Raw genomic sequence first — 10,012 nt, 5'->3', positions numbered from 1 at the left:
GGATTTTACTCCACAGATTACTGCAACTTTTATAATTTCGTTCACATTGCAAAAGGAAACAAATATTTAGTGACTGTGTTTCCAATTGCAATTTATAACAACTATTTCAATTTGTAAGGTAGGTTACTGTTTGGATTAAAAATATTCACTCAACAATTCAAGAGTATGCAAAAAAGATTTCCCATTTCTTTGAAAAAAACCTATCCTCATTGAAGTATTTAAAGACGTTACCCTATCGGTTGATTGGATTCCGTTTTTAAAGTTTTTTGTGTACGAAATCAAACAGATCAACTCGTATTACATAATATAGATACATATTTTAGTATAATATTATCTAATGTACAGTATGTAAGTTCATATGCCACACCTAATATTTAATAATTTATAAAATTGTCTTCCTAATATATTTTTCTATATATCTTATTAATAAATTAATGTAAGTTCCTTCGGGTTTGCTTTTAAATTAAATTTGTAGGTTAGTGAAACCTCAAAACCTTTAGTAGTGAAGTTAATAAGCTCATTGACAAATTGTAAGTAGATTTGTATCTTAATTACTTTTTAATGTCACATATTTTTTAACAGTGGCGATAAAACTGTAATCGTTATAAAATTTTGAAAAATTAATTTAAAAGTTTGATTAGAAGAGTATCCGAAATATTTAAATTGCCTATAGCTAACTATTTTAAACATCCATGTCACACAGCAATATTCTAGAGTACTAAAAATAGTTTTATAATTTATTATGGTACCAACCACAATAAAAATGTACAAATATTATATAAATAATATAATATATATTGTTTTTTTTATTTTTTTAAATATATTCCTTAAAAGTGCTTCTTTCTAAAGTACAGCGATGATTATAAATAATGTGAGTTTTTCTTTTGTATCTGTCATAGTGTCATCACATTTTGGATTAGATACCTAATAAAAATGCTTTGTTTTTTAAATTCTAGGATGGTTTCTGGTTTTAAAATTAATTTTGTTGGCTTTTGAAGATCAAAAGTATAAGGCTACCAAGTACTCAGTACTTATAAATATAATCAGGAACATAAAAAAAAATAAAAATAAAAAGAATAAGAATAAGAAATTTTACACAAAACCAGTTTTTGGCAAAATCAATTTTATTTTTGTTATAATTTAAAATATTTTAAGATTTTTAAATTTTCGAGATTTTTGAGTTTTTATTTTAAATTTAAGTTATTTTTTAAAATATTTTAATCTTGATCAAAAAAAATCCTACAAAATCCCACATCAGTATTTATTTTATTTTTTTTATTGTTATTTTTAACAATAATTTTGCAATGGCCATTAGTTACATGATTGTATTTAAGTACAATAGATATGTTATTTTAATATTAGATTAGATAAGTTAAAATAATAGTATAGGTACTTAATAAATAAAAATAAAAATCAAAGACAAAGTGTCGTTTGTATTGGATATTGCCTTTTAAATGTTGTTTTATAAATCATTCAAATTTAGAAAGTTAATAATTCTATTGTTTTATTCTCTGTTCGGTACGATGGATAAATCGATTGCAATGGTTCATTCAGTCCCGAAGAAACCTTTAGTATATGATTTATTTTTATAGACATTTCAAAATACATAGGTATATTTTTTTTTATAAATATTTGTATACTTCAAATTATGACCAAACACGTTTGAATCACTTCAATTTGCAAATTATTTTGTAGTTAAAAATGTATAAAATGTTCAACTTAAAAAAGTACTTATAATATGTATCAACTATTAGCTATATAATTTTAACCATTGTCTTAATATTTTTTAATAATAATTATGTATTTAATATTTGAATTTATTTTATTTAAAATGTAAAAATCCAAAACGTTTTAATTCTAAATAACGATAAACATATAATTCGTATAACTTTTTAATTTTAAATAACGATAGACAAAATGTTGTTCACCATTTTTTTTTCAAATGCAAGTCCTGCTAGGTACTGATTAAATAAAATAAAATATTCTGTACTGCTGCCATTTATAAAATATCTGAATAGCGAATGTTCCGTCAGAAATCGTTTAACATAAAACATCATAAGAAATTAAAAAATTATAGCATTAATTTAAATCTATTTTGAAATCGTGTCCAAATATAATGTTTTTTATTTTTTGAGTTTATGAGGCCATTAAAAAATTAATTCCATTTGTTAATCGGTACAATTGTAATAGTACCCCACAAAGTGAATAAAATAATAATTTTTTTATCGTTTTGGTATTGTAGGGGATTTACGAGCGTTTATTACTTTTATTAGAGTGGGACTTTCAGGGTATTCGACCAACAGCCAACGATTCTAATTAATTTCCGAACGTTCATTAGTATGTCAGCAGTCAACGCGATTTCTATAGAACACTTGATCGGACCAGGATGTAATTTTCACAAGTCTAAGTGCAGATGTGCCTGAGAAGTGAGAACACACATGGACCAATTTTCAAACCTTAAAATCCTTCAGAGCTTAAACCTTCTCAAAACATGGAAGAAAATCAGAAAGGCCCGTCGAGTGGAAGTTGGGTTAGGTAAGGTTAGGGAGAACTCTATCATATTATATAGTTTTATAGTTTAATATACTTATAACTAAATTATAAGCAATAGTTCTATTTAGTATATATTTAAGAGTTCATTAAATAGGACGATGAATTTAATTATATAAAATAAATTAATATTTATTTTATAGTAATAAATTAAAAACAGTAAGTATAATAATGATCTGTTTATTCATTTATATACATATCTATCAAACATATAAATATACATATTATTTACAATACATCTATGTTTTTTATAGTAGAAAAAATGCTTCAATTTTCAACTTCAATAGTATCTTTCCTGATAAGAAATTGTATCTAGTTGGTGGTATGGTACTTTGGGGGGCCATCCCGGGTAAATATTAAAAACTGTTCCATAGTTTTCTTAATAATAAGGAAAAACCAAAAATAAATAATTATCGAAAATGTGAATTTATTCGCATTTTTTCAGAAAATCGATTTTCTTAACTTTGATGTAGTTCATAAAAAAAACCGTTGATAATTATTATTATTTGAAAATTTCACCAAATGTTTATATGAGCATTTTCTTTTTATTAAAAATACTAATATGGAACAAGTACCTATTGAAATTATTTAGACTCTTTTTGATATATTTATAAGATATTTAACAATTACATTTTATTATTTTAAACTATTGCCTATTTATACCATGAATCTATTCACATCGTAGTACTACGGTAAGATGGTACACACTCAAACGTTAATAATAAAAATAAATTATATAAATATAACGTTTATACGATTATAATAACTAAATATTAATGACATAATAAATTCAAAGTTTTTGGCGAAAATTCATTCGAACTACCCTGGTAGTACTAACATTATTTAAAATAACAATATCAAAAAACATATCATGAAATTTATGTACGTAGTAATATAATATCTTACTAATCTTCTTTGCTCAATGTCATTTTTCGTATACAGAGGTTATCATTCAATTCAATTTTAACCAGGGGTGGAAACCAAAATAAATTTGGCGGTTTCAGTTTTGGTTTTTAAGACCAGGTTTTTTATATTAACAGTTTTGTTCACCGGTTTTAATAACTAAAATAAAAGTCTTTTAAAAACTGTTTATTAACTACTAAGGTTTTAATTAACCACTCATACAGGTTTTTGGTATATAAAAAAAACCTTACAATACCTCTTCACTTGGGTTTTCGGTTCATAGGTATTAGATACTTCACAGTTAACTATATACATAACTTTTTCCTGCATACAAATCATTTAAAAAATCAAGAAAAAATTTTAATTTATTATTTACTTATCAATATAACGACTGTTTATATTAGACTTGAAATAACATCAAGAGTCAGGACAATTGTAAACATTTATGGCTTTAGTGTTTTTAGTTTTTATTAATATAAACAATAGGTATTACCTTCATAAACAATTTGTTTAAAATATGAAAATTGTATGTAATTTTAGGGTCCGGGATTATATGCAATAAAAACGTATGAAATATTCATGCATTTACGTACTGATAATCATTCAAATATGCGCTTTTAATATTCAGATGAAAATGCATTTTAACTAATAATTAATTTATGAACAGCGGAAATACGAATACCTAGTTGCAATATTTGTATTATATTACACGATTTTTATCCATATTTTTTATATGAACCAAAATCATGGATTTTGGCAATGGTTTATTCGTATACATAGAATTAATAGTTTTTCCTTAATGTTTACCCGGCCGGAATAGTGCGGAAAAACGAACGAACAATAGTAAAACAAATAGGTATGAAACACTTCTGTATTTGTAAAATACAGAAAATACAGTACAAATTAAAAAATTAAAAAATATACAAAAATATGCAAAGTAAAACTATCCATATGCAGTGAATAATCGTAAAACACAGAAATATGCATTACGCCAGTACACATCAAAAAATGAAAAAATATGCAAAGTAAAACTTTGTATTCCGGATCTATTGGCTATAATTCAAACTTGTAACTTATGTAGCTACTTTTTGGACTGTTAAGAAATATGCAAATGCATATTAGTAATATATAGTATTAGACATTAATAACATTGTAAGTACTTATTTCTAACTTATAATGTTATGTTTGAATTGTTAATTCAAATCAATTCTTTATTCAAAATGTTATGTTTGAATTCAAATCACGGAATCTCGATGCCAAAAATTATCAAGTGCAATATCCTTATGCGCTGTAAGAAATAAACCAATGATAATATAATATCAACATTTAAATATTTACGTTAAAAATAGTTATATAAAAACATTTTGTTATCGAAATTAAATTACAAATATCGAATAGGTACTACATTTCAGAACCATGAACCAATAATTATTAACTAATATAGTTATATTTAATTTATATAATGTATCTATGATTTTTCCCATTTAATACGACTTACAGTTACGACTGGTCGACGTCCAACACTAAAATATATAGTAATAAGTAATACCTATGTTTTGAAATATTTAATCACTCGACACCTACCGTACAGCAGAATGGTTAACTACTTCCCACCTTATTTTAACTGTTCATCCCATTTACATTATCTTTCATGTATTTATATAATAAAATAATAAAATCCAAAGTTTAATTTATTTATTAATTATAAACCTGAAACTAATGACACCAGGATCGATGTTTAGCAATAGCTACCAATAAAACATTAAATTGTTAATGCACAATCTTACTGAAATACGTCACTGGTGTTTCTGGGTAACATTTAGAGGACTTGCACTCGTCGCGGTTGACGTCAGTGTATTTATTTATTACTTATCGACCATACGCACAAGTAAAGTAGCAATGTTAGGTACAATTTACAATATGTCTGCACTGCTGTATACAGGGTGGACGAGATGATTGATGGTTGGATCATTGACCATTTAAATGATGTGTTGTACCCAAATAAATAAACATTTTAAAACCATTACGTACTATTATCAATGCTATTAGTAGTAAATAGTAATTTTCATAATTTTATTAAATATGGGTGCCCGGGAATTATGGGCCACAATTAACTTTTTTTCAAAATGTAAAAGTACATTAGCTAGGCCACTAAAATCTTACATTTATAAAAGATTTGCCTACTAACTGGACTACTACTTAACTATTTTTAAACTTCCTTATTGGGGAATAGTTGTTTTTGGCTTATTTTTTGTATAATAATATTATTTTCACAATTTCTTTATAATCTATGTGTATAATTGTATATGTATTTTTATTTAATTTAAGCATTTTTTTTGTTGAATGAATAAATATGTGAATTGGCAATAAAATATAGCTAAGCCCAACGTAGATACCTATAGATATATTTTACAAATTACAACTATAAAATATAGTATTTTATGAATAAAATTTGTTGACTATAAGCTATAATATATGTATATAAGTAAAAATTTAAACGTTTAACTTAATGCGTATTATATACCACAGAAAAAAAAAACAAATCATTTTTAATCAAAAATACCAAGAGTCGACATTTTAAAATATCTATAAATATCACAAAAATATCCAAAATATATTAAAATTGTATCACGACGTCCATAAAGTGTTATTTTAAATATTTTTTGAATATTTCAAATCTCTGTAGTTACCTATCTGTTTTGAATTACAACGACAAAACAAAATTGATTTTGTCACAAACTGGTTTTTTTGTAGGAAGATACCTAAGTATTCCCGTTTTTTTGTTTTTATTTTTATTTTTCCCAATACATTTTAAAAGTTCTAGGAAATTTTGTCTTTTAACAACCCAAAGATTAAATTTTCCATCATAACTTCCCTTAAACTTAAAGTTTAGAGCATCCTATACTTTCTTTAAATTTGAGAGAGTTAAACCTAAGATATGTTTTAAATTTCGTCTGAAGTTAAAATTCACTAAATTCAATAATATTACTATATTATATTATAGGTTAACTGCTTTAATAATAATATTATATTATACTATAGTTTGATCGGGTATTATTCCTTAAACCAAATCTATTTTTCAACATAACATTCTTAAATATTGATTTAATTAAGTGGAGGTTGCAAAGTGCAAACTAATATTGATTCGAATCAAAATATTTTTAAACTTTTGGATAAGCTCTCAATTTGTTAGTGAGTAAATATACGAAACAATTTTCGACTGTAAAATAATAACACATATAAATAACTTGTGTAAATCATTTCGCTTGAAAAGCAGTACTCAGACTACACTTTTAGCGGAGACATTTTTTAGAGATCATAAATATAAAAACTGGAGAAAGCACCTTTCTAAAAGTAGAGGTTGGAGTGTACCCTGAGAAAATCACTGTAATAATTGATGTGTTTAATATTGATTCAATGGTAAATCATTGCACACGAACAAAACGATTATGGGTGGAGATGGTATGTTAGCCTATATTTCTAAGAATATTTTTATATTATCATTACAAAAGAATGTTTATTTACAATATGTGTTTATAGTAATACAATAAGCAAATTAGATAAAATGAAAAAATAAATTGAAGGACAGGAGAGGGGATGACATCCATTGGCGGCACCCCGGTAAGGATATTTTATTTATTTTTCTGTTAGTATTAAAATACGTTTAACTTATTGTTGTCAAAAACATCGCATAATATATTATTATTTTATTAATTATTACAATATTATATTATATAAACATACCTATCATTGTTATTAACTTATAAGTCAATACCACATTCTGCAGAATGGTGTGAATATCTTCAAATTAGAACGAAAATAATTTCATTGTGTATAGAAAATTATTGCATACCTACACAATGGAGAAAATTGTCTTACAATTAATACTTTTTAAATTTATTACATCATTATTTTTGTTAAAATATCCAACTTAGTCAAAACTAGGGCTTAAAAGCCTGTACAAAATATTGTGAGTAAATATAAATTGTCGATATTTTTAATTGTTAAATGAATAACTTATAAGGAACGTTGAATTGCACATATAAGCCTTTTAATTTTCAAACATTATACATTAATCAAAAAAATAAACTATTATCATAATATATTATATTATTATATATTTTAAAATGTCAAATGTCTATAAATAGCATCAATATTGAGCTAAAATGTGTAGAAAATGCAAGTATAATTTTTTTGTGAAAAGTTAGTCTACGTTTATTTATTTTTCAATTACACAACAGCATTTTTTTTTTTTTTAAAAACTGTTGAAATCTGGTTTTGCTCGGGACAAACTTATGGAGACAGTATACACTGCTGTAATCTTACCAAATTATTACCAGACATAATATTAAAGAAATTTTATAAATGTATGTATGTCATAGCGTTATTTTATTTTTGATAAATTAATAACAATCCAGATAATTCATTCGTACTCATTCTTATTTTTTTCCCATCTGTTTGGAAAAAAATATTTAGTATTGTTAAAAAAAAAATAAACGCTAAAACACAGATAAAGCTCTACTCCGTGTTGTGTGAACATTTGGCAAATCTACTGTAAATAATGTACTCGTAAGTTTGTCCCGCGAAAAACATTTTTTCCGCTATATCTCTTTATTACGCAACAACCGTTGTTGGTACTGACATGGAATAACTTTTAAAATACTTCGAATTACTATTTAAATATGTTTAAGATTAAACATATTTGTTCTTCTTATATTTTCATTAAAATTTCCTATAATAAAAACCTTTAAATAATTGTGGTTGGGTGTCATCCATATGTTGTTAGAATAATACTGCAAACAATTATAATACAAGTAATTAAGGATTTTAAATCAATAATTGAATTTTTGCATTGTTTTTACATCAATAAAATTGAATAGTGTCTATTTTTTTTTATCATAATTATATACATTTTGTTTCTTATCTTTTTTTTTTTATTAAGGAATAAAGGCTTCAACTGCTTGGTCATTAGCCTGTGTTCACCTGTGTTCTTGTTTATAACTGTAGCCAAAACCATTTTTCGATATATTATTTCTGTAATATTGTGTGCAATAACCAACAATAGTAGATACATAAATGGCAGGACATGCAAGTTCGCATTGAATTAATATTCAAATATATTTAAGATCTAAAGCATTCATTTTTATCAAAATGTCTACATAAATTGCCTGCATAAGACTCTTAAAATGTGGGTGTGTGACGATAAAGTAAAATAAAATGTTACAATCCTATTAGTAAAAAGGTAGGCAAGTGGGTAACGCTCTGGTGTTCAGTAAGTGTCGGATGGATCACTATAATAGATACGTTAAATTTAAGTTCAGTGATAAAAAAATCATTCTGAAAAACGATTCTGAGCGAAGACAGGCCGTCATCCTTTGTCTTTGATATTTGTCAACTTAAAACGCTTATAAAAAAATATTGTGACTATTACTTTCGATATTTTTTTAACTGGTATATGAGCAAGTTATGAAGAACTTTGTTTCACACCAGAATTGAATACGGGAATAGTAGTGGTGTAAATGGTTCAATGTATCAATAAAATACAAACTTCACATATATTAAAATATATTTTGATGTGCGATATCAACATTTTTACCGTATACCATACTTAGTCGTATTTGACCCTACAAATATAGTAATTACCATTCACCTGATTACACATTACAGTATTTCCGAACTACCGGTGCCCACCTCCTTGCCAGTCGTCAGGGCCATACAACATATATAATACAGAGCACGAGACGAGAAGCCCTCTGTGCCCCTCTATTTTCGTTTATGTATTCCTCAACTACACTAAACGATATTCAAAAACAAAATATGTATTATTTTTTTATTTAAATCCAATCAAAGTCAAATATATTTATTTAAGTATTCACTTCGGTCGTATTTACACACAGGTTTTTAGACCATTGTATAATTACCTATTATTTTGTTAATTAATTATCTATATATATAAGAATCTAACTTAATTTTGGAGACGAAGGAAACCGGTTTGTTTGTTTATTTATTATTATTAATTATTTTTTTATTTGTTTGGACTTGCATTTTTCAATTTGAAATATATATTATTTATTGAAAAAATAATTTATTGTTACATTTTTTTCTACCTTATCTCTATTATATAATAAAAAGAATAAAGTTTACCACTCCAGTGGTTGAATTAAAAATGTAGAATATATAATAACCAGAAATTAGCAATAACAATAACTAAAATATATAATTATATTATATTATTTGTATAGCCAAACAATAGTAATATGTTTTTAAATTAAATTATAAAAAAATAATTTCCTCCGGAGGAAGGTAGGGCAGCTAGTTAAATATAAAAAAGGTGGGTAAGTGGATTTCGCTCTGCTGTACAGTACTTACAAGTGGGTCACTGTATAATGGATGGTATTAAATTTGAATTCAATGATATAATATCATTGTATAAGAAAAACGATTCTGAGCGGAGACGGTATGTTAGTCTAGGTATAAGACATAATATTATATTAGTACCTATATAAATTCCAAATTATCATATCATATATTTATTAGGTACTTATACGCGTTATACATC

This window comes from Acyrthosiphon pisum, chromosome X, assembly GCF_005508785.2.
Source record: "Acyrthosiphon pisum isolate AL4f chromosome X, pea_aphid_22Mar2018_4r6ur, whole genome shotgun sequence".
Taxonomy (NCBI): Eukaryota; Metazoa; Arthropoda; class Insecta; order Hemiptera; family Aphididae; genus Acyrthosiphon; species Acyrthosiphon pisum.
This window is presented reverse-complemented; position numbering follows the sequence as displayed.